This window comes from Dromaius novaehollandiae, chromosome 6 (assembly GCF_036370855.1).
Source record: "Dromaius novaehollandiae isolate bDroNov1 chromosome 6, bDroNov1.hap1, whole genome shotgun sequence".
NCBI lineage: Eukaryota > Metazoa > Chordata > Aves > Casuariiformes > Dromaiidae > Dromaius > Dromaius novaehollandiae.
In genome coordinates this window covers 43,371,516-43,397,491 of record NC_088103.1, presented here as the reverse complement: position 1 = coordinate 43,397,491, position 25,976 = coordinate 43,371,516, and the positions used below count along the sequence as shown (strand labels likewise).

At 37.7% G+C, this 25,976-nt stretch overlaps 1 long non-coding RNA gene across 1 annotated transcript; it reads right to left on the bottom strand.

The window, feature by feature from the left end:
- Nucleotides 1–4,081: 4,081 nt before the first annotated feature.
- Nucleotides 4,082–25,900, bottom strand: LOC112986327 (uncharacterized). Its single transcript, XR_003259984.2, has 4 exons — nt 25,776–25,900; nt 9,270–9,415; nt 5,901–5,975; nt 4,082–4,473 (listed from the first exon to the last, which is right to left on the bottom strand). It is a non-coding gene; the product is annotated as an uncharacterized LOC112986327 (long non-coding RNA).
- Between the last annotated feature and the right edge of the window lie 76 nt (nt 25,901–25,976).

The window sequence follows — 25,976 nt, the reverse complement described above, 5'->3', positions numbered from 1 at the left end:
GCAAGGCTGACAAAATCCTGAGGGAATCTGCCCAGTTGTCTTCCATTTACCAGTTCAGTTTCTTATCTGCCTCCTCAGGTGGAGAATCAGGGATTCAATGTCTAGCAACATCTAGGAGGCCTGGGACAGCTTTTGAAGACTGCCTCAGAATACAGTGATGATTTTTGTCTGCTGCAGAGGGAAGAACACATTTCAAAATGTCAAAATTCTCTGTGTAAAAGGACTACTTTTTTCAGAGAGCACAGTGAAGACTAGAACAAACCACATCTCAGTGTGCAGATTTCAGGGCAGTAGAGAGAATCAAAATTACTGCATGTCAGCTCATAGGCCCAGAACACAGGAAAAGAACAACACAGATACATGAGGGCTGTAGTGAGACAGCTCATTGTCTGCCTTAAAGTGAGATGATTTTTCTCTCTCCTCCCTGTCACTGTCTCAGTAATATTAAGCTATTATAATGGCCTCAGGCAAGATGAGCAATAACACTGGAAGCTTCACGAATGGAAATTTCTTTGAGGATTTCTTTTCAAGATATGATTTTCATTTTAAATTGTAAGAATTACTGCTGCAACATACAATATCCACCAATAACAACAGTGAAGTGTTTACACAACATACGTGAAATCTGAAATGTGCCATCCGTAAGCAAAGCGTGTGATCAGACACAGGAACGCAAAGCTAAGCGTGCTCTCTGCAGTGCAAAGACTGTGCCTCCCATGTCGTGGGCACAGCCGGCAGACTGCGGAGGGCTGCGCTCCCAAAAGCAGGCCCTAGCAGGGAGCGCAGCCCGTGCTCGTTCCCCGGGAGCAGTCAGCCATACCTTGGAGATTTACAGGAATGGAACACGTATGGGGCCAAGATTTACAAAACCTGTTGATAGTTCTGTATCGTTAGTTTGGAGTGTATAACTTTTGTTTAAAGTGCCTGATTCAGGCATTTAAAGTGCCTTGGATTAAAAAAACCAAAAAACAGAGGCACCAAAAATCAGGTATTTCTTCAGAAGATTGTAGCTTTGTGTAGATGATGATGATACGTGTAGACAGAATGAGTGAGTGAGAGAGAAAGAAGACTTAATTTCAGCCCCCAAGATCCCACTATTGCCATTTTGCTTTGCAGTTTTAACTGAGAAATCTGTCCTTCTTTTATAAAGCCTGTTCCACAATGGTCTGAAATTCTTGGTGTGTAACAGATCAGACATAAACAAAAACACAGTCCTGTGTGCAGTGGGCACCTATTTTACACTGACATGGTGCAGTATTTATGTTAACATATAAAAATTCAGAACACTCTCTTTATTCAAAATTGAGTTCATGTCAAAACATAGCTCTAAGCTGAAAGAGAAGAAAAAATTTTTAAGCATTTCTTTTTCCTTTGAAGAGCATATTGATTTCAAAGACACACACAGTCATCACAGTCTCAATTGAAATGAAACTACCAGTTCCAAAGCAAAGCACCATAGGCTTTGGGGTTCTTAGCCTTTTAAGATGTACTTGTGACCTTTACAGGAATTGTAGAAATATTTAATAGCATATATTTGGTATTACTGGATGTATCATATATAGTACTTTGCATATATACTTATCATTAAACTAAAAGCTCAGATTGATGAATGAACTAAACTTTGCCTTACCTTATAGGAAAGTTATGTATTATTTCATTATTTGTTCTTTATAGCACAATTTTAAATATATTTCCTGCGTGGTATCTGAAGTAAAATAACTTGACATACTGGCTCCTATAGTAGATGCTGCAATAGCTACTCTCAAAAGTTCACATTTTCTGATTGACATCAATAGGACCAAGGTTTTGCCTAAAATGAGCAGGGATGACACAGTGTTATTTTGATTCATGATTAAAAACTTAGGTTCTTTACTCTCTCCCACAGATCACAAAGATCTGGGTTCTCTCACTGGTAACCTGCGTGTGTCTTCAGGCAAGTCACCTTTCATGCAAAAATCTGTGGTGGTGCTGAGTTCTGGGTGAACTTCTCCAGCTAGTAGTTTGAACACAAACAAAAATATCACCATATTTCCAGAGTGTTTACACATGCTAAGTGATCTGAGAGCTTGTTGCAAGTTAACATTATGATTAACGTATCACAGGGTACATTTAACAGATAGATATATAAAAAAGCAAAGTACTCCCTATGTAAAATGTAGGTAAATTGGGAGACTAGTTGCCCTTTATAGGTCTTCAAAATGTCACTGCAGTAATCAGTAATGTTTTGTTTATAAATTCCTGTACATTTCAGAAAGGTAGTTGAAACAAGCAGGATTCCAAAACTGGAAAATGCAGCTTTTAGATTAAATTAATTGCTTTACTGAAAGAATCTAATTTCTGGGAAATCTATTTTTATTTTTCCTCCAAGGCCAAGCAGTGAAAACATTTTGCTTTTCAAGAAAAAAAGAAATTATTTTCCAAAAAAACAGAGAGTGTCTGATCAGCTTTACTAAAACAGTGACTGCTCTATGAACTGCCAGCTTCTTCCCAAGCTGGCACATCTTGGCCGACATACAGAGAATAGGGATAGTATTGCTGTTTGCACAGCAAGTGACCTCACATCTAATGAAACAGACATTCTAGTTAAACATTCAGCTTTCCTCTCCTTTTTCAACATCCCCCTGCCTTTGCTTCTGGAGTAAGTTGACTTTGCCTGCCAATAGCAAAGCAGGAGGCTGCCCCTGCAACAAATATGTTTGAAGTCAAGGGACAGCAGTAAAAACACTGAGGGTTATCATTAAATAAAGCAAATAATGCCCCACAGAGAGATGGAGTTGTACAACCCTCAGCAAGAATGTACAGGTAAATGTAGGGATTGCTTTGGAAATAAGATGGGGAGTGGAAACTTAATGAGATGCTGAAGTGATTTTATATTTCCTATAACACTTCCTGAGCAAAAAAGAGAAGTTTAGAAAATTTCAAAGTATTCATTTCAGGCCTGGCAGAATTGGAAAATCTTAGGGATTAGGTATTGTGCTTTCAGCTCTAATACCAGTGGAGCCTCTGAAAAAGAAAAGCAAGTGATGTGATAAACAGAGGGGGATCCCAGCAGGGGACCCCAGAACAAAATCTTATTTTAACTCCTGCATTTATTTTTTAGCTGTTCTATTGGAGGTTTTTGTCATGATGAACACTTGGGGGAAAATTCTGAAAACAGGACAGTAGCCTAATCTTTACTCGTATATGTTACATATGTGTATATGTTGACAGGTAACACAATCTACTAGGAGTGGAGTTGTAGAGCAAAACAGTTGATGCTGAGCACTTGATGTCTGCACTACGTGTATTTGGGTAGTTGCTTCAGGCTAGCTCTAGTCTGGTCCCCTGAACTGAATGCCCATTATGGGCTGGAGCACCTTAGATGAGTTTCCAGTTTAGTTCCAGATTAGATGTATCTTCCAGTCCAGTTTCATCCAAATAACACTCATTTTCTGAGCTCTGAGACACACTGTAACATCAACATGTCCTGTGTGGTAAATAGGAATGATCAGGAGATTCAGTCCAAAAGCGCACTACTGATTATAATACACTAATGAAGACACTTCCTCAGACAGCAACTGCAATCCTGATGCCAATAAATGTTTATATATTGATTCAGGCTTTCAGGTTCCCAAAACTCAGAAATGATTCGTTAGTCCACTGGAGTGCCTAGCAGGTTATTCACTGGAGGTGACTTGGATGCATTTCAGACCCTTTTGCTTTGTCACAGGCTGAATCCATCCATCCTTTCACAAAAGCCATGCAAAGTACCAGAGAAGGGGGGTCCCTGACAGTCCAACAGAGCTGTTAGTCTAGTCACCAGGCTAACAGCTATTTTTCATTCATATTGTATGTCCCTGCATCCCTTTCCACCTTCCAAATGTATCTATTGACCACATGAGAGAGTGTGAATACCAAAATAGGTGTCTGAGACAGCTGGAGGGACTATCTGAGACTATAAACAGAAAAACTTTCTCCAATTTTACGTTTGTGCTTTTGGTGCTCTGTTTTCAGAGTGGTTCACTTTTGAAAGGAGAATGTCTTTACTAGTGAGGAAGAGCCAAGAATTGAGCCAGGAAATGGAAAATAGATTCCACTGTTATATATAGTTTAATTCCCATTTTCCATCTAACATTATGCAAACATCTTGGTTACACTGTAGCAATGTAATTGCACCAAAAAACTGAGCTGAGTAACAAGAGAGGAAAAAGTTCAGAAGTTCATTTGAAGCTCCTGTTGACAAACAAATATCTATCCCACTCAATTCAACTGCAGATGAGCAGGAACTATACAATCTAAGAAAAGCAAAGGAAACCCAGGCATCCAAAACAAAATTCCACTGGCTGAAATGGTGAAGCAACTTCCATATGGTGTAGGAATTTGCAATACACAAGCTGGCAAGAATCCATCAACTTAAGGGAAACCAGTCTGGAAGATCCTACAGCACATGGCTGTAGAACCAGCACTGTAGCTGCAAATCAACAGGTCTTGAGTCTGGAAGGGAAGCAGATATGCTCTATGCAACTGATTACATGGGCCAAAACTTACACTGAACTGGGAAGAGAAGACAGTACAAATCTCTAGCATGAAAAACCTGGATAAATAAGCAGTGCTGGGTTTCAGCATCGTATCTCCTGTCAACTTTGTGATCTCTCATCGACCACATCCTGACACTGGCTGGTCAGGAGCTTTCTGAAGTATATGAGATGTCAAAGAGATGATAAACATCACACAGTAGTGGGCTTCAACAGGACAGGGCTGAGATTTTTGGTCATTTAGTAATCCAGAAAGTACTAGGAATCTTTGCTCTATGATTCGTCGCACTCTATCAAAATGAAATACACAGTAACTAACAGGGTTCTCTCTTTCGCTAAAGGGAAAATCCCTCTTGTCCATGGAGAGGTGAGAGTTACAGATGAAAAGTAGCTAAGGAGACAAGAGGGAATCTTCTTGAGAACTTTAACTAAATCATAATTCAGAGTCCAAATGCCTGAGAGAAGACAGGAGCAAATGCTGCTCTAATGAGCTCTAACACCAATAGGAAATTACATCATCTGTTGTGTCCTGAAATTACATATGGAAGGTACAAACAACACCTTGGGTTTTTAAGCTATGTGGGTATGATCCACAGAGCCCAAATACATCCTTATTACTTCTTTTTGTATGAGATCTACTCCTGGTGCCTTTTGATTAATGATCATGAGGTATAAAATGTTGTCTGTCATGGCTACAAAAAGTAGCACAAACAAGTCATATTACTCTGCTGCTTTGTATCTAGCATGGCTGCAAGAGTGAGTGAGCTTAGGAAATGCCTTTTCCTTGCCCTGTTAGAAGCTACAGATTCTAGGAAGCACAGTTTCAATATTTATAGTGTGCCTCTTGGCTCAGGGCTGTTAGCATTTTTACAATAAGGCTTCTTGCATACATTCATAACTTGATTCCTTGCTGAGACCTCTCAGATCTGGGTCCATGAATGAGTTCTTAAGATGTGATTACCATGAAAAAAAGGCCTTTGACTTTCCAAATAATACGAAAATAAAAAAAGAAAAATACACTGAAGAATTGTTTCTTTTCATGTTCCTGGGACTCAGTGAGAAGGGAGGGGAGAGGTTATGTAGGCATTTTCTCTGTAGTATTCTTAACCTTTACTGTGTTTGAAAATACACCAGAAAATAAACCAGTAAATAAAGCAGCCCACCTAAAATGCTTAAATAACCGCTAAAATATTTCTGCATTTTTGCCCCCTGCTATGCTAACCCACACTCATTTTAATGATCTTCATCAAAAAGTCAGATGACATATAACAGAAAATGATGGGGTTTTTATACCATTTAATAAGATCAGTTGCACAGGAAATTCTGTGGAGTCATAATTTTTCTGTCACATATTTTTCTGCTTTATAGAATAATCTTTATACATACCTATTACATTCTATTCTACACAAGTCCACATTAAAATGTGTCTTAAGTCTTCATTCATGTTTTTGCACATCCATCCTGTGGCAGATTGGAGATTGTATGTCAGCTTATTTAAGCTAATAAATATAAAATGAAAATACGTAATACATTTTATTGCTAGCACTATTTATCAATTATATTATAAAAAGTTCCTAGAGAAAAAAATAAATTAGAGTGTTGTTATTTTATGTACTGTTTATAGCAATAGTAAGGAACAGTCCTGGTTGAGGAAGTTTACATCTGCATTGGCAGGTCAGAGAAAAATGGGAAGAAAGATTGATTATACTGATTTCAGGTATAAAGGTGAAGATCTGAAAAGCATTTTTCATTTAAGTCCTGTTGACTTTCAGAGAATTTGAGCACCTACAAAAAAACAAGCTCTGAATGTTTACCCAAAAATCTGAGTCATTAATCTGAGGGATTATTTATATCCTGTAGAAAATGAAATCTGTATCCCAAACTTTGGAAAACTTTGGTGACATTCATGATAGTGTTCATATCACCTCAGTTTGTCATCTCAGATGTTGTTGTGTAATGCAAGCTGGCCTTTTATGCTTGCTTTATAGTCAGTGAAGAGAGAGCAGCATTTTCAAAGGGGAAGTCATTCTGTCTATTTTTGGTACAGATTTTGTGATGGTTTAAATTGCTTTATAAGATGCCTATCTCTATGATATGGATGAGTATTACTCTATTCAGGAACATAAAAATAAAGACAGATAACAGAAGCTAATTAGAATTCTTTAAGACTTAAGTTCTCATGAGGGTTCAAGGGCTGAGTAAGTATTCTAGTCATTTCTAATTTTGTCATTTTTTTGTAATTTCATGTATGCTTTCTTTAAGCTAGTTTGACAACATTTGTTATTAATATTTAAAAATACCCCCATTAGGAAATATATTTAAACATATGCATAGTTTATTCAGTGAAACGTAAGTCATCGAAACCATAAGATCATGAAACTCTAATCACCTGTTTCTGATACAAGACATCATAAGCTACTCAATTCCCTGAACTTGGCACTCAGAGTGACATTGAATTTGGAAGATGTATTTCAAGCTGACTTACAACCTCTTAAGAGAGTATGCAGTTAAACCGACAGACTTCTGCTGTAGCACAGATTTTAACAGTTTTTTTAATTCATAATGCATGGCAGATGTCAGGCATTATTAGCTAGTGTACAAGTAGGTCAATTCTCAAGTTAAATGTCAATGGTAAGGTAAAGAATAGAGATGTAGGTAAAATGATTTGAGAATCTCTTTTCAAAAGCTGGATGCTACCTAATCTAAGAACACCTTTGCACAGTAAAAGGAGACAGGATTTAAAAAGAGTGCTAAAATTCTTTTTTAAAGCATGTGCTTTTTGGCATCAGCTAATCACTCCTCTGGTAAAGGCACCATTGGAGTTTTAGACCTTAGGCAATCACTGTTTCTCACAACTGGCTGCTAAATTCACAGTCCTGCTTCTCACCAGGACCTCCAAACTGCTTCAAAAGAACATAAATCTCTGTTTAGAAACTCTTTTGAAATCAATACAGCACATATGTGCAATGACATTAGGCAGACTTTTCCAGGCAATGTACCATTTATTACTCATTTGGAATATGTTATTTTAGGATCCTTAAATCAGAAGGGAAAACAAAAGGTAAAAACTTATCCCTCTTTCTAAAACTCCCTCCCTCCTTGTCCCCTTCTCCAAGAATTTCAACTCCCTCTCTGTAATGTCCAGAAAGTTTATAACCTAGTTTCCTGACATTAAATCTTTCATTTTGAGTTGCAGTCATGCTGTTTTCTGAGGTTCTGTTTTTCTTGGCTGATAAAAGCTAAAAATTGTCTGGTCACTGGTCTTCCACCAGTGCATCCAAGGCAATTCTATTCATGTGCTGATGGTCCTTGAAAGGCCTTTCATTCCAACCTGGCAATGGCTAGAGATTACCTAATTCTCTTCAATTCTGCTTTTCTGAAATAGAAATTTTCCCCTTAGTCCTGACAGCATCAAAGTAAATGGGTAAAATGAGCCAGTGCAGCAACTGACAATGCAAAGATGAATGGTTAAAATGAACCATATCCATTTTTCACAAGAGTAATACTAAAATTTACCAGACTGTCCCACAGCCACTCAAAACAATGCCACTGGTTTAAAACTAAGGCAATTTTTAACATAGCAGCTTGGATTCTTTTATATTCACACCACAGGCATCCTTAGTTACAAGTAAAAGTTATAGAATCTGTGCTAGTATGGAGTAGTCCAGAGTGATCCAGGGGGCATAGGGAGGGACAGGAACTCTGGAGGAGGACAAGAGAAAGGAAAGTTATCTTGATCCTGGAATATTAATTCCTGAACCCTAATGCTCACTAACTGGCTATTAATAAAAGAGAAAACTTTCTGGTGATGGTGGGGGGGGGGGGGGGGGATGGCTTAGGGCCAGCTTCGGGACGGCACAGCTGAGGGCTGCCCCTTCCCGCTGGTGGCCATGGGGAGCGCTCCGGGATAGCAGTGTCACCCCAGCCCCTGCCCCTGGGAGCTGCTTTGGGCTGAGGCTCTGTCGTGGGGCCTGGCCCAAGCTACAGGTGTAGCTGCTGCCCTGCAGCCATGCCTGGCCATGACCCCGCCGATCCCGACCCAGAGCCCAACCTGCAGGCTGACTGCCTGTCCTTGGCCCCACGGAGCGGCCTTGAGCCCAGGGCTGGGCCTGCCCCCTGCCCTGCCCTGCTCCCTTGCCAGGCCCTCACTGCACCCTGACAACATGTATTTCCATAGTCAAAAACAGCTTGGCTTGCCAAAGACAAGAATATAGTGCGCAAAAACATTATTAAGGATATAGCTCTGAAGAATAATAGTTGTACTCCACCCCTAAGTATAATCTTTTAGCTCTGATAAATCATCATAGAAACTGGCATTAAAAATCCTCCAATATTACCAGAATTACATGCTGAGCTGTCTAAATGTTGTGCTCAGAACGGTTCCTTCCTGAAGCACTAGCTCCTCACAGATTTTCTTCTCTAGCAGCAGCTCACGTCTGCCACGTTACAGAAATCAGTCATCCTCCACATCCTCCACTCACATCCTGTGAGTTTCTGTTCTGTTCATCCCTGCCTCACCAGGGAGAGAGACAGTGTCAGAAAATATTGGGATTCTACAAAGATGAACATGGGTCATGAATTATTGAAGACAAATATTAATATCCACAGATTGAAATATGTGTTGAGGCCAAGTCTCATTATTTTTCAAACCTCTTTTGTAACTTGACTCATTGCTTTTGCATGTGAAATTATAGTCATATAATCTACATTTAAATTGACTTAATATTATTTTGGCAAATCTAAATGTTAACTCACTTTTTTTGATGCTTCAGTTTAGCTTGACAGAATCCACTCTAGCAGGCATCGTTATTTTTCCTGGTGGTCCACAGATGGGTTTTGAACATCTCTAAAGTTTTAGATACAGGAGACTTGAAAAACATTACATTTGGATGATTTAAATTCTAAAGGTAAAAAGAAATGAAAGATTAGTCAAAGAAACACGACAGTCAGTCTAAATTCTTCTTTTAGAGTGCAGTAAGTGGTATTGTAGCGATAGGTACCTAAGGAGAGTGAGAAGATAAAAGGAAGTTAGAAAGAGGGAGTCATAGGATGTCGGGGGTGGTAAGGCTGAATGATAACACGGTTGTTAATAGTGACATTAAAGCTTTTTGCTTTGTCATGTACAGCTCTGGAAGCAAGACTGTGTGACAGCTTACCAAGGCATTCTTTCTGGCTCTTCATGGAGAAATAACCCTCTCTGAAAAACTACCATGACTCTGGATTTGTACTTTTGGCAGAGATGCCAAAAAATAAATTTTTGTAAGGGATTAAATTATGTTGGTATTTCATCAACAGGTATAAAAATACATTTTTTAGTACCATATGTGTTGGTACAGCATAGCATGGAAGTTGTTATATATGAATATACTTTAGTGTCAGACTCTGATCTTCAAATGACATTATAACCTCTATTTTCAAGAATGTGTCCTACATTGTATGTGAAAATGCAGTTGCCTAGAATTTTAAATAACAGAGAATAAGCAAATTATTCCATGCACAACATCCCCTAGCACAACAGTTTTGTTACAGAAAGGGCTGGGATGAATGAAGTTGTTTATCCTGGAGTGTGGAACTTCTCAGTTTCCTCAGCTTTAAACATAACAGAGGCTGAATCCAGTTACAACCGATGTTTCTTGAGTATAATAATCTGGAAACAGGAAATGAGTAGTTATATTCTTCATCAAAAAATAGAAATGTAAACATTTTTATTCAAAGGAAGACATTTTCAAATATCAGAGTTAACAGAGGCTTTTCATTTACTATATTTTAAAAGTGAAGGTTCATACGGGATCTCCAGCTGAAATTTTCCTGTTCCATGGCTGGTAGTTGAGAAGTCTCCAGAATTTAGATTTGAATAGCACTTGCTGCACAGGATTAGTCTGGAAGCCCTAAGAAATACTAAGATTTTCAAGTTCCTGCCTTCCAAAAAGTCTAGAAATCCTTCTAAATTGCTTTCTCATAGTCAGGTCCAAAGAAGGTCACATGATGTGCCCACCACACTCCTGTGAATCACAAGTCCACTTTTCTAAAGCAATCAGCATCGAAAGGCTGTCCCAAACTTGTCTCAGGAGACAATGACAAGACTGCACTGTTACCAACAGGGACCAGCCCATCCTTCCTCTTGATCCTAGTTCCACATAACTACATGTTCAGTCATTTCACTATTCAAAGTTAATTTTTGGATTTACATTTTCAGTCTGATGATTCATTGTAGAACTGCATGAATACTAATGTTCGCTCAGAGAAGCAGGATGGAGGTCACAGCTGGAGGAAGGGAAGAAGTTGGATAACCTCTTAAAATGGTGAAGCTGGTTATCAAACTGCACCCTAATATTCTCAAAAATGCCTTTATTCTGTAAAGCTTTGAAGTATTATGCATTATACATAGCAATTTCATATCCACAGAAAATTTCAACTAAATAATTTTTAAAAAATAAGAGATGTTAATATGGAGATTCAATCATTACAGCTCTCATTAAAGTGGTGGTAAGATAGTCTGCCTTGTAATTTACCTCACATTTGAACCAGCCATAAAACACACAGCTGCATATTCCAATTCAGGAAACATTTGAATTTTTATGTAGGTTGAATACGGTAAGAAAATGTTATGAAAATGGATAATGTTTAATGGACATACTGGATAGTCTTGTTTGCATAACTGTGTAGTTTCCTTTTTGGATGATCAAAATAAATACATGCAAGGACCAATATAATTTGCTGAAGTGTAGTTAAAAAGTAGAAATAATATTTGAATCTGACTATAGCCTTTCTGTATTGCCACAGTATAACATCAACAAAGAAGATTATTGAAAAGTTGAATGAAGACTCTTTTGACGTCTTCATATGGGAACCCATTGTAATGTTTTGACAAAAGCAGACAAATTATCCTAACATTATGTTTAGAGTTTAGCCAGGTCCTTGAAATATGTGACCTATGGTAATTATCCCAACATTTATCTATTCCCATTTTGAAAAAATCCCCTAAATCTTCTGATGCTTTCTGTGGAAATTAATGAGCTAGCTCTGTAAATATTTTCTTGTAACATGCACTAGGACACTAGATAGAGATCTCCCGGGATCATGATAAATGTTTTATAGCATCTGTTTCTAAGTTGCAGATTGTTTTGAGAAGTGGCAGGAATGTGGAATTTTTGAGTGTCTAAGCAGGGTGAAGAGATAACCTAACCACTGAATTCAAACTTTGTTGTATGCAGTTTCAGGTATACTTATAAAAAGGGTAATAGAATAACCAGAGCAAGTAGCAATGAAGAGGCAGGGAATAGTCAATATACTGTTAAGCACATAAGTTTTTTAGGTTGGTGTTAGCAGTGGAGAGATGCAAATTCTTGTACTTTTTCATAGGAAGTAGTGGGCAGATAAAGTTTTTTGAGGCCCAGAATTTCGTTGTGTTGGTATTTCAGCAGCACAATTCATGTATTCCTGTGTACTGGTAATCTCAACCTTATGTCCCCAAGAACCAGAGCTTTGCTAGAACTGTGCACATGTAACTGAGAGCAGAGCTAGTCTACTCATCAGTTCTGTTATTTCCTCAGACTTCCCTGGCAATTTCTTCAACTCTTCAGTACATCTTTCTTAGTACTTTTCCCTCTTTGATTTCCATTCTGGATCAGTACTTGTTGATTTGCTAGGAAAATTTTGACTTAGCTTCTCACAGAACAAATCAATTATTCAAAATCAGACTTCTCTCTTGATTCCTTGCTTATTCACCCATGACTTCTTCCTATTTGAGTTTCCATTAATCTGGCAATAACTCTTGATGTATTCCCTTGCCAGTTCTTGTACTTTCTCATTTCAGAGACCATACACTGATTTGACATGTAGTCCCTGCATTTCTTCAGAAACAGTCTAGTCATCACTGTTTATTCATTCATATGTTTGTCTTGATGATTCTAACCTAATTTCTTGCATGCTGTTTTGTTTTGCCAAAGTCCTTTCTGGAGGATCCCAACCTACAGTGTGAATTTTAAGATGTGAAAATACTGACAACCATTCTGTCTTCATCTATCCCAGTATCTTCAACTTGATCCTTTTGCTTTGCAACTCAGTAGAAGTCTGTATTTAAGAATATCTCTTAATGCACTTTGATGCCTTGGAGTAAACTTTACAGCCTTTTTTTTTTGTACTTCTGTCTTTCAGACTAACTTGTCAGTTCAGCCACAGAGGCTGTCAGCGGCTGCATAAAGTAAATGCATTTGGTGAATTAATATTTATACAGACAGTGGGATGTGCATTTTCATGAAAGGGGTCTATATGAAGTAGTATGTTTCTCACCTGTTTGTGAGCTAAATTTTCCATCAACAAAAGAACTAATGCCTCAAAGAATGACCTTTACTAGCACGCCTACGCTCATCAGTCTTAATTAAGATACCCAGCAATACCCTTCAACAGGATTATTATGTAGTTAACCTCACATATAAATCTCCACTGTAAAAATTAGGCATATGGAGTGAATGATATTGTAGGTGTCAGTTTCCATCCTACAGCATTTTGTTAGGCTAACAAGAAGAAACAGAGGAACAGTTTGTAAATTCAGGAAGTGTCATCCTGAGTTCTGGCTCGAATTCAAATCAAAGCCAGTGCAAAAATCTGTAACAGAAATATCTTGTATTAATTGCTTACGTTAGCAAAGATCTGAATACTGGACTAGAGTGGGCTCATAAATGCTATCTGTTCTTGGACTGTAAAGAGCCTGGGATTGAAGTGTCATGGCAGGGCATGAGTTTCAGCTCCCATCTCCCAGTACATATTCTGGGCTACATGGATCTTTGATGAAAGAAGGCTGAGTATGCTTTCCTAGGGAAACACACTTTCCTAAGAAAAGGGATCTAGAAGCAAATGTGCCTCCTTAAAACAATGTAAAAATGTTGAAGGCCCCTGACATTTGATGTTTCTACCCTGCAATAACTAGACTTGCTTGTAGGAGGCATCTTGAAATATACATTACTGCTTCTCAACATGTAGTCCACCAAGGTCATTGTGAATGAACTAAAGCACAGGCTGTGCAGTCAAGGTGTCACTTCATTCATAACTGCTATCAGTTTGAGAACTATTACTTTCTCAGTGGTTTCTTCAGGTTTATGTCAGCAAAATAGAAGCTCTTTAGTAGAAGTCAAGTTGCTGTCCTATACAATCATGATTTATGACTTCTATTCAGACAATCTAGGAAGATGCAAAAGTAGCTTTAAATCATTTCTATTTTCCAACTCTAGATCTGGTCAGGAACCCATTTGAATTTTCTTTTCTATTAATAAAAATAAGTTTAAAAAGTTTTAAAATTCTGGCTGACAACTGGCTGATGACTGTTCTTCCTGAAGGGCCACTCTGTCAGCCAGGAACTGGCAGAATGCAAGGTAGATACATCATGCAGACCAATATCATAGGAGTTACTATCATGAGAAGATTCTCCCACTTTTTGAAGTATGTTTGGATAATCTTCTTCTACTGCCCAGTATTCATTCAGGGATTTCCACACCTGTGTCTGTGCCTTTCCTTCTTGTCCAAAATGATTTGCCCATCCTTTGCAATGAGGTTTGGAAATCATTTCCAATGTTTCCAATTACAGGCATGCTATTTTCAATTGCACTGATTGCTGCAACCATTTCTTTTGTCAGCCCTTCTTCCTAGGTAGAGTGTAAGGTATTTAGTCTTAGCTTATAAATTCCTAATGACTTAGCTAAGGAGCATTGACTAATCAAAGCTGATGCCCAGTTTAATTGCTTTTCACAGTAGAAATGACTAAACTTTCTCATTTGATCCTGGAAACAGAGTAGCACTCTTCCTTCCCCAGTTGAACCATTTGAATCAATGCAATAGTAATTTTATTGATGAGTGTGTTCTTGTCATGTTCCACAGAATGCAGCCTTTCATAAGCAGTGATGCAATGGATCCCAGAGTATTAGACTGATTCCTTGTTTTTCTGTAAGTATACACAAACACATGAACCATTTATCTCATTCAAGGCAAGTTCCATTGCATTCTACAGAGAACTTGGGCACCACCTGCAAATGCAGTTGATCGTGCTTTGCTTGTGTAGATCCGCTAAATGCTACTTTCAGACAGCAGACTTAATCAGGAAAAAGAAATTACTCTGGAATTAGCTTCACAGTAAAAGCTGGGTCAAGATTTGATCAATTTTATTGTTTCAGAAAGCTCATAAATATATCATTTTTCCCCAGCTGACACATCTCTCGGAGACATATTAACAGTAATGGTGCAGGTTAAATTATTAATAGCTTTATAAGATGGGCAGGCTTATTGGAATGTGAAATCAGTAAAATAGGTCAGCTATGGCATCTGTAGAGGGTCATCTATCATAATGTAGTAGGTAACCTTCAGATACAAACCTAAGCCTCTTTGATTAAGAGCTTTTCTACTGTCACTTGTGATAAATGCTGGGGTGCTAATATCCACAAGCTTGTTATTGAAGAGAACATATTCCAAAACAGGAGTTGGATGGTAGCTAGTGAGAGAAAACTTTAAGGTTTCAGAAAGAAAAAATTGTTTGTCCACAATGGAGAAGAAAAGAGAGTTAGTTGTAGTAATCCCATTATAAGAGGATTTTAAAAGTAGTGTAAGAAAAAAAGTGCATTCATTCTAGGCCTACTAAATTAAGAAAAGAATGTAACAGGAAAATGGATTTAATATTTGAAGTCTGGATAGTTCCAGCAGCCCATGATATACATAGGGACCCAATTTATTAAAAAAGATATCCTGTTACAGCTAGGATGTTTCTTCACTATGATTTTATGCAGTAAGTGTCTGTAGCATTAATTACTACAACAGCATGTTGTTTGCCAAAGATTCATACTCTTTTAAACAGGTCCATCTAGGCATATTTGGGGAAGTTCCACAGACTGTTAGCTGATTTCTCTTTTTATTCCAAAATAAAGGTAACCTGGATGCTGACAATCACTGTACTTGGAAAGTGAGTTGACACAGCAAAAAAAAAAAAAAAAAAAAAAAAAAAAAAAAAAAAAGACAGAAAAAAGAGAGAGTGAGAGAGATTGAGACTGCAGGCAAACAAGGTTTGGGGACCTGGAATGATGCCCCCAAAAAAGTGTTCACAAAGATTTATATTCCAAAACCCTACTCTGTTCAAACACCTATATACATCATATTTTTTATGGACAGCAGCTAGGGAATAAAGATTGTTATGAAATCCTACATTTTCATGCAAATTTAAGCTTTAGAAGCAGAGGAAAGAATTAGCTATTTATTGTTTTCTATTTTTTTATATAACTTAAAAGGTGTCAGTCAACCAGTTAGATATCAAAATGCAACGATGTGATAAAGGTGATTAATCACTCGTTAGAAACAAAGAACGAATAATACACAGGATATAAACTGGTTGTCCAATATATTCAGCTTTTATCCATAGGAAAATGAATTTGCTTTTCAAAATTTTGAACTGTTTTTTGAATGATTAAATGGAAAAAAATAAGAATTAAATTCAGTGAGACTGATCAAGCCAATACGAATATTTCATTGTGGAGTAAAATTAATTCTGCAGGAGAACTTGCAGGTAATATGTAAAGCCCCACCAAAGCATATACAGGAAAAAATTGCAAACTACTAGCTGAATACTTGTAAAGCCTTCAGCTCCATCCCTTGCCTTGTGTTCTGCACTTTTTAATCATCGTGGTAGTCAAGATAACCCAATTACAGAAGCTGTTTGCACCCTGGTGTTAAGTGCTCTGATATCATCCCAAGCAGCTGTGATAAACTGAAATAATTAATTGAGGTCATCTCAGTCATTCACTCTATAAAAATCAGATTCTATTCCTTTCTTGATTAAAACATATATCATTTGATGGGCTTTGATGGGTTTCTTCTTATGTATTACTTTTTCAGTTCCTGGCCTCCTTTTCAATTTCTGTACAAGCAGAACCATTCTGGGACATGAAGGTTGGTGGTGTTTTGCATTTTGAATCACCACTGCTTTCCCACCTGGGCAAAGCATATTACTGCTACTCCCATCAGTTTCACTTGGCCTTTCAGATCTTTTCTCCTGAGGCTTACAGAAACCTGAGGCAAGATTTCAAATGCGGATTCATCACGTGTACTTTATGTCACACCTCTGCTATGCATGCTTCCCAAGGTCAGAGGGGACCTGTTCTGCTAGAACCTCATGCAGAGACTAATGACACCAGTGGAACAATTTCTTCTGAGTTTGACAGGTGCTGCATTGGGTCCCCTAGCTATCCGTAGAGACATCTCATCTTCCTTCTCTGACAGATGGTGGCTTAACAAACAGCTTCAATGCTACTATTTTTGAAACATCAAGGAAAACTACTTCCATGCAAGTTCCAAAATTTGGAACTTATTCCTCCAAAATAAACTCATGACTGACTCTTTTTAGTACCATTTCAATCTGCTGGGTCTTCTATAATCCATTAGGTTTCTCTTTTCTTGTCATTGTAATGGCATTTACTTTATTTTTTTATTTTTAGTTCATTATGTATTTATTGTTTAGAAGATCACACTTTAATCTTTTCTTTCCCTCATTTCCAACAGTTCAGTCATGCTTATCTGGTACAAGCTTGATTTAATTTCTTAGCAGGGGCCACAGGGAAATTGAGGAGGTGCCCTTCATTAGTCTCTTTTGTAATTATGTTTCTAAGTCTGCTTTCTGAAATAGCTTTTAGATGTCTTCAGTTCTCGGGCTGTTTTGAATCTAATCAGTGTCTCATTATCTGACATTTTTGGAATACTGCTGAAACAGATAAACTAACCTAACTTGGAAACTACTGCAATGTGCGTCTGGTAATTTTAAGTAGAAAAAGGTGCGAGGAAATGAATTCAGTCGTGTACTCAGCAGTGTATTTACTTTCTTTGAGCTTTGCAATATCACTGTTAGTGGATAATAACCTATCCAGATTCCATCAGCTATAATAACAATGCTAATCCATTGCAGCCATCATTAAGACACTACAGCCTTGATTGCATGGGCAGAGCCAATGAATAAATTTGCTAATATCTGGAATAGCTAATATGCCCCTCGAAGATTATTTTTGCACAAATCTCCAATCTACTAAACTATCAAGTCTTTCTTTCTCTTTCTTTCCTGTATCTTCCTTTTGAACACAACCCTTAGGAAAGGGTGTCCCCTTGATTAGCAAATGCAATTTAGTTGGGAGAGTGCATCAAGGAGGACATTCCTAAAAACTACATTGCTACACAGGGAGACACCTCTGAGAATGCAAGTTCATGGCTCCCCAGGTGAATTCTTTAACTGTAGAAAAGGGATGAGAAAATAATCCTCAAAAGAGAAAACTTCACCTCTTGAACTTCCTTCTCCTCGACTGATAGCTAGTAATCTTGGTCAATGCCATGTGGGTCCTCAGGACTTCATGAAACTGCCATCCCTCAAGTCTCCATTTAGCCATAATACAGATGGTATCACTACAAGTTTTTCCATCCTCAAATGAATGGTCTTCACTCTCTAGACCTATACAATCTGGTGTGACTAAAATAAAGGGAGAAGGTAGCAGGTCTTCAGCCTTCGAATTTCCCCTGAAGCGCCCATCAGGACTGCCATTTATTTCTCTCTCTTTGTGACACTTCTTGTAATGGTGAATCTTCTACCATGAGGAACTGGACTAAGAACATTATTACATTTTGCCTTGAGGTTAATTCATCAGATTTCAGTATCTACAAGAAAGGTAATACCTCCTTAGTCTACTGACACAGTACAAAATCCGGCTCCATGAGCAAGCCTGAGTGCTGGCAGTATTTAATAAATGCACAGTACGGCACTGAGATAGTGTCTGCTAGGATTTTCAGAGGTTTTATCTATCTTTGCTACTGCTGCAGCAGTAAATGAGTAGTATAGTTTGGCTCATTTTCATTCCTTTACCTGATTTGATCCAAACTCCCTGACCTCACGAAATTGTGAGTGAAAGAGTGATTTAGGTATTTCCCAGTCTTTTCCTCTGAAACTATTCCCTAGTGTACCTGATTTGTTATTCACTACATCTTTGACATGCATCTCAGACTCAAGCCTCTGCTGTGCGCTCAGAGCACTCCAACCTGTAGGCTGTAAACTCAGTCGTGGATATCTGTATTTCATTCCAATTCAATGAGCACTTAATTAATTATACAAAACCCTGCAGTTTTGTCAGATTAAGCCCTCTGCAAAGATTACTGATAGCCCTCTCAAAACACTATGCTGGATGGCAAGGAATGCAGTTTAAACCTTAGCTGCAGATGTGTCAGAGGAAAACTTCTCACACTTGAAAGAGGTGTTTTAACAAATACACAACATGAGCAAAGGCAAAGGGCCTGATACAAATTTACATTACATCCTAACTAAACTACACAGAAAAAAATGACTGAAGTGTTTACAGTAATGAATTCTAAATAAGGGAGACTTATGGAGATGCTAAATGGCAATGATATTCCCTGAGTTATTGACTACACCAGCTAGATATTGGCAGCTCCCCTTTCAGACTGCTGGCTTTTACATTTTCCTTATGCACTTCCAGCCATTGCCTAGGGATCCTAGGAACCTAGTCAGGGCTATGTCTTTTATGAAGTACCAAGTGACTAAGAATAAGGAATTAAAAATGGTGGTGTTAAGTTAGGTTAAATCTATTCACTGAGGTAGAAATACTGTTTTGTAACAAAATATTCATGACAATTAGTGAACTAAGAGGATACTAAAGTCAGAGAGACCTTGGTGGTTACACAGGTGGCAAGGTGAAGTCAATCCTTTCTGCTTGGTTCTGTTTTATCATTAGCTTGGCTTCTCCATTGTACTCTTCCACGATAGCCATTTTGCCCACTTGCTCCCTTTTATCTATTCTGTAGACTGAGAGCTTCTGACAATACAAGTTATTACATCTAGATAGCAGTGACCCCTTAGTACGATGTGGACTATTCACCCTATAGAAAAGAAAACTCTGACCACAGCAGCTTGAAGTGAATGGCAAGCTGATTTACCTTGTTGCTCAGGTTTGCAACCCACACTGAGATCCATATTGTCCTAGCTAGACTGTGACCAAAATCTGACTCAGTTTCACAGTAGTTTGCAGTTTCTGTACTATGCATTCTATTAGCTATACAACCAGTACATAGTCTAGCACAGTGAATACCTTGTCCTTAACTGGGTTTCACTGATAATAGATTACTTTTCCTCTCCACTACTAAGGTCTCAAGAGGAATCACTATCCTTAATACATTATTATGAATTATTATTATATGTTCCTATATTAATATAAAACAATTCTTGGGATACCTGATTCAAAGGAAGGCTTCAGTCTAAATTTTGGTGACAAGAAAGACCAGACAGAACCTCCTTCAAACACTTGGCATCTCCTTTTTTTACTCCCAAAAGAGATAAGACATAAAACTAGAGAAGGGAGAGAAAACTAGAACTTTCCATTTACAAAAATAAAACTATGGCATTTTGATAACCAAGTTGGTGACAACATAAAGAGAAAGAAAGGTTTTACTCCTTTAAATAGAGTTCAGCAACACCTTATGTCTCTGAGTGATAAGCAGGTGTGGTATATTCCTTGTTTTTCAGGTATTTGAAGACGTGAATAGGCATTTCTGAATAACGAAATGTAGGAGCTTGTCTCACTGTGGCAGAAAAGGTTTTGAGGAGCAGACAGAAATAAGCATGCTGTGAGAAGTCACAGAGCTAGACTGTTAGCCAGTTAGACTCAAGCAACGCATGTTGCTTTGTGAGGCAAAGCTGGCTGGCTTTACGTCAAACCTCCTGATAACCAACCTTTTTTTAAAATTTACTCATACAAATTTTATAAAGTGATTTGTATCAGCAAAGTTTGATGCTACTGACGGCTGAGCCAAGAATTACTAGTACCAATTTCCTTAACAAGGGAGAGAGTCATGAAGTATCTGCCATTTTAAATGGCAAATACTATCCTTTTTCATGCTCTCCCCATCCCCCTGCTTTACACACAGATAAACTAGGTGATACTGTAAGCTGGTCTCCAGCTTACTGGAGGACATCGCTTCTGCACTTTTCTCCCCACATTCTGATCCTTTATTCCCATGACGCAAGTTTTATTTAACAATGCAGAGTTTGTACCCTTTACAGGCTTGGGATCAGCAAGTCTCTGTGAAGAGGCAATTGAATTTATATTCTTCAAGAAAAACAATTAACAGAAGTAAAAGAAAAGCATGAGTAAGGACAAAGAGCAAAATGCCAGGAGAGAAGCGTCAGAAGAGGAAATAATGCTAATACCCCTGTTCTCTCCCTCAGGTCTGCCTGCCCACGGCTATCCCTCATCTCTTTTTTCTTTGGCAGTATGCTTGGTCTCCTGTTCTTGGCAAAAGCTATACTTGTGATTTTATTCTAACACTACTGTATTAGAATTGAAATCCAGGAGCAGTAAAATGTGCTAATATATGATATCTCTTTTAATCCCAAATGAATTAATTGCGATAAGCATTACATGGAACAATATCAAATCAATTAGTCATGCTAAAAAACATAAAATAATATCCTTTTATTTTTCCTTTTCTATGAGTTTACCATCTGATTTCATCTTTCATCTTGTGCAGTGCATTTCTTCTATGCCTGTCTGTTCCTAATGCTGAGATATTGCTATTTTCACAAGCAGGAAAACCACAACACTGATTACTCTCTCATTTTTGTGCTTGCTTGTTATTTTTGTGTAAACCAATCAAAAGGAATTCTACTGTAGTATCAGTTCAACGTAAGAAGGAAAGCTGATAAAAAGTAGGGATTTTCATCTTTAGGGAAAAATAGAATAAATCTTACATTTTTTGCAGAATCCAAGCCAACAATTTGAACTAGAAACTTCCAAAAATCTACAGCTTCTTAGTGAATCTGACATTTGAGAGCATAAATTTAGTTAGGTATGTGCAACGGATTTCCATAGGTTTCTGCAAAACACTCCCACTGCAGACTGACTTAAAACTTTGTGCCCTTATGCAGTCTGCAAGGAATCCCAGCCAGGCTCTTTTGGACCCTTCTTTAAATTCAGGAATAATACATTTTGAATAAAGATTTCATCTTCTTACATGTGAACAGTTTCCAAAAAGATTTTATTTAGGTGGAAAAATCTATTAACTGCTCTAAGGGGACATGCTGTAGCTGGAAATAGATGACAAACATGTATACATAGCTTCTTTAAGAAAAAAGAATTATATTGTCAACTTTACTAGTGTTTTCTAATGAGTCAGGAATGTTGTATCATAATCATTAAAGCATGTAGTTGATAAAGCAAACAAAGCAGGAAGAAAGATTTTCAATTTCATACTAGGAAAACACAGAATTTTTATGTGAAAATTGAAATTTTCATTAATACTGAAATATTAATAAAAACACTTTTCAGTAGAAATATTTTGTGTACTGAAAATCATGAGGCCTTTTATAATGACAATTCAAGGACAATTTTGAAAACTTGGTAATAAAGTTAATAAAATATTGATTAAACATTGCAAAAGATTTAATAGAAAAGAAAAAAATGGGGTTATTTTGAATTCTCCCAAATGGAGACAACTTCAAAACTCTTTTCAGATTTATCTTCCTCTTTATTTGTTTGTTTCCCTAGCTCCAGCAGCCTATAAACAAACTGAAATAATTTATTATGATTGATTTTGCATGCTTCTTTTCCACAAAAGTAGGTCACATTCAAAGTGAAATTCAAGTGCAAACATACTATAAATTCTCTTTTTCATGGAGTGGTTTATCTAAAGCCAGGAGATCAAAGGCCAGTGTCTGTTATTGCTGCTTCAGGCTGCACGCACCCTGGGTCAGAAGACGGATGGTGTCTTCCTAGTTATACTGAATACTGTTTGAAGGCCTTACCTATAGCTGCATTGCAGCTAGATCTGGCCTTGCTGTAGTTCTTGCTCAGATGGCTCATTCATTATTAATCACCTATATGGATCATCAATAGAGAAAATCTTTTTATTCTTAGTGTCTCTAGAAGAGTTTAACTTCACACTGTGTAACTTCAACCCAGGGACATACAAGGTTCCCATAGGCTAGAAAAAACTATTTAGAAAAACGGACAAATTCCAGAAATCTTCTCCTTATCTGACACCTTTATCTGTCTAGCCAGTAGCAGTGGAAAGAGAGATCGTACCATCCTCCTGCTGTCAAATCCAGTGTTGTGAGTATGAGTCCCAGCTTTGCTGTGCACAGTAATATCACTGTCTACATTGTGTAAACTGAGTTTAAACAAAACTGGTTTTCAGGCAAGTCTTCTCAGAGCTGTTCTGAAGCACAGTGTTTACCAGCAGCGCTGCAGGTGTTAGGACTGCTAATTCATGTCCTTTGCTTGTTAGGTGCAGCACAGGAATAAAAGATACTGAGATGTCTTCAGATAGGACTTCTCAACTGAAAATAAAGGTTCGGAAAGACTATGTGAAGTTGTGATATTACGTCCTGCAGTTAGTTCTAAATAAAAGAAGGGCCAAGATTTTGGACATCACCTGAACATCAAAAAAGAACTCATAATTATTCTGTATACTAGAAACTAAGTGAAACTGTTGTCTGTCTTTTTCTCTGACAAGCAGTCACAGATCCAGCATAGAATAAGAAGAATATAAACTCTTCTATCTTGTTCCTGTACAAATCTATTCAAAAGTATAATATTGCATAGGTCTGGTGTCCCCAGATGAGGGTTGATTTGCCAGTAAATAGTACATTCAGATCAGACTTGCAAAGTCTGCATCTCTGGCATCTGCAAAAAGCCTCAGTGGAGTCCGCAAACAAGTCCCAAGCATGAGGAGGGTCCATGCATAGTGAGAGCCCTGCAGGCTGGAGATCCTCACCAGGACTTCTATCTGACTTGACATGTACCGGACTCTGGGAACTCCTTTCAGCTCTTTATGATCATGAGTATCCTTGTTTGTTATTACTCTTGAGTCAAAGTCTTCTAAACAAAGTCATCAAAATGTGGCATTGAATTTTATTTTTCGGTGGCTTCTGTCACATGCATGGATGTTACAGTTTTTAAAACTATAGTTTTTAAAATGTCTTTAGAAAAGTTCAATTGCCACTAGAATAAACAGAAGAGAGTTGCAAAATTGCATAGGGAACATCACTAACGTAAGTTTGGAGACATATGGGCCTGAGTCTACCAGCATCTGTAGCTGCATTTTGTTGTACAGTGTTTTGAGAGAGCATTGAAAAAAGTGTATGGCAGAACAGCTTCAAGATGAGGCAGTATACCACAGTCATTAGATTTTTAACTATTGCACTCATTTTTGGAAATTAAAAGAATTTCCAGCTGAGAAAATTAAAAACCCTTCCATACGCATATGAAAGACTGCCAGGAAATAACCTTCCTCTAATTATTTAAAATAGTCTCCATACAGTATCAGAGGGCTAGGTACTGCACTCTATTAGTAAGTTCTCACTTCCTCCATATCCAGTAAGAATGGAAAGCTTCGCCCCAAGTTTGAGTGGGCAATAGAAAACTCAGTGTAGACTCATTATAAGTGGAGCAAAACAGTGTAAAATCTGACTGTAGCTAACACCAGGACAAGGTGTTGGAGGCTATTCTGTCATACTACACCACTGAATAATGAAACACATTAATCAGTACTTCTTGCTTGGGGGAGCATGAGGAAAGAATATCCTGACATTTTGAGAAGACTTAATGTTCTCTTTAATATTTTACATATTTATCAAACAAATAATTAAGCTATTTTGCAAATGTCTTGTAATAACAATGATAATACAATAGGAGGATTCAGGTAATGAGTGCCATGTGTTGCTAAGAATGGTTTGACTTGGTGACATTTGGTGAACGATGGCTTAAGGCTCTAGAATTGTCTCAATGTAAAAGCACTGACAGTTCTGAAATTTGTGTCCTAACAATGATAAAATGGGAACAGTAGCCCTTAAATTCTCACTTCACAACCATCATTTTTCCTCTGTTTCTCAGAAAGTCACTTTAATGTTTCAGGTGCTAGTCATGTTTTATAAGCTCTAAATAGTTCCTCTTTCTTTAGTGGAAGGTATGAACATCCAGATCAGAACATTATTTGACTGTGTGCTTTCAGCTAGCAATATATATTTTTGAATAATTGCTGTGCTTAATGTAACGGCATGTCAGGTATACTAGATGTTCTGAAGAGAAGGAGAGACATCTTCAAAACAGAGATCTAACAAAGCTCCTTTGAGAAAATCTGGCAGGACTACGTGGCCTCCCTGGCCAGGGCATCATTCAATACTAGGACTGAAAGAGTTTCCAGAGGATCAGATGTTATCCTTGACAGCAGTTTATGTAACATACCCTGCAGTGGGTCTTTATAATGACCAACATAAAGCTATAATGAAACATATCTCTGTGTTACTGTTAAATAGGCTTTTCCCTTCCAGTAATAGAACAACTCTTCCCTTGATCTTCCTCTTACTAACAATGCCTTAGAGTAATTTCTTGTTAGCCTGGGAGTTCTTTGTGGTTGTGTCTCATTTTGTGTCTCAGTCTTTCAGATGTTTGTCTCTGTTGACACATTTCATTTGATCATTCTTCGATCTTGAGCCCTTCCGGAGCCACCTGGGAGTTACCATAACCATGAACCAGACGGAATGAAGAAGTGAAGTAGTCTATAACCCGGTGACAAGTACTCTACTCCAGGGTCCTGTGTACTAGTGATAATCCTTCATGGGACCCCTGTTAAAAGGGCTCAGCAGCCTAGAAGCAGCTTCTCAATTTGATGAATCACAGACAAGGCTATTTAATCAATGTCAGGTACAAAAGATAGCAACAGAACTGAATAAGCTCAGATGCTTCTAAATAAAATAAAATTTACTACAGCAAAACTAGGATAGAGCTCCTGAACACCTCTCAATGACTGGAAAAATGTTTGCCTGAATATGATTTAGCAGATGGGAGAGGATAGAGTGACTCCATGCAAGGCAGTTGATTAAAAGGTATTCATAACAGGCGATGGGGAACTGAATTTATGAACTATTGCCTGCAGTGTGTTTCAGTGAGCTGTTAACATAATTTTAAACAGCAGCATCAAGAAGAGAGCATACAGAAAATGATAATATACATATATTAATGTATAATATAAAATATTCATAAACATACAGAAAAGTAAAATCAGATAACCTCTAATTATTCTTTGTTTAACCTCCAAATGACTAATTAATCTCATTAGTATAGTCAACATTTGCCGATAGATACCTCAAATTAGCTGCAGTTATTTCTTCTTCCATGTTTAGGAACAGCTTGAAATCATAGCTTTCAACACACAAGGAATTTTTAATAGATATCCTTTTACCTGTGTTTGTAAATGGATGTTTCCAGGATGCCTTCATGAAGAAGCGAAGAGCAGTAGTTGCCTGGAAGTACAGAAGAAGAAAGAGCCCAGCTGAAAAACAGCACAGATGTAGCAAGTTCAGGTTTTGTATTGATTTATTTAAGAAGTCTGGAGCCAAAGATGTGACTTAGCTCTTACAAAAGCAGAGTGGTTTTCATACTT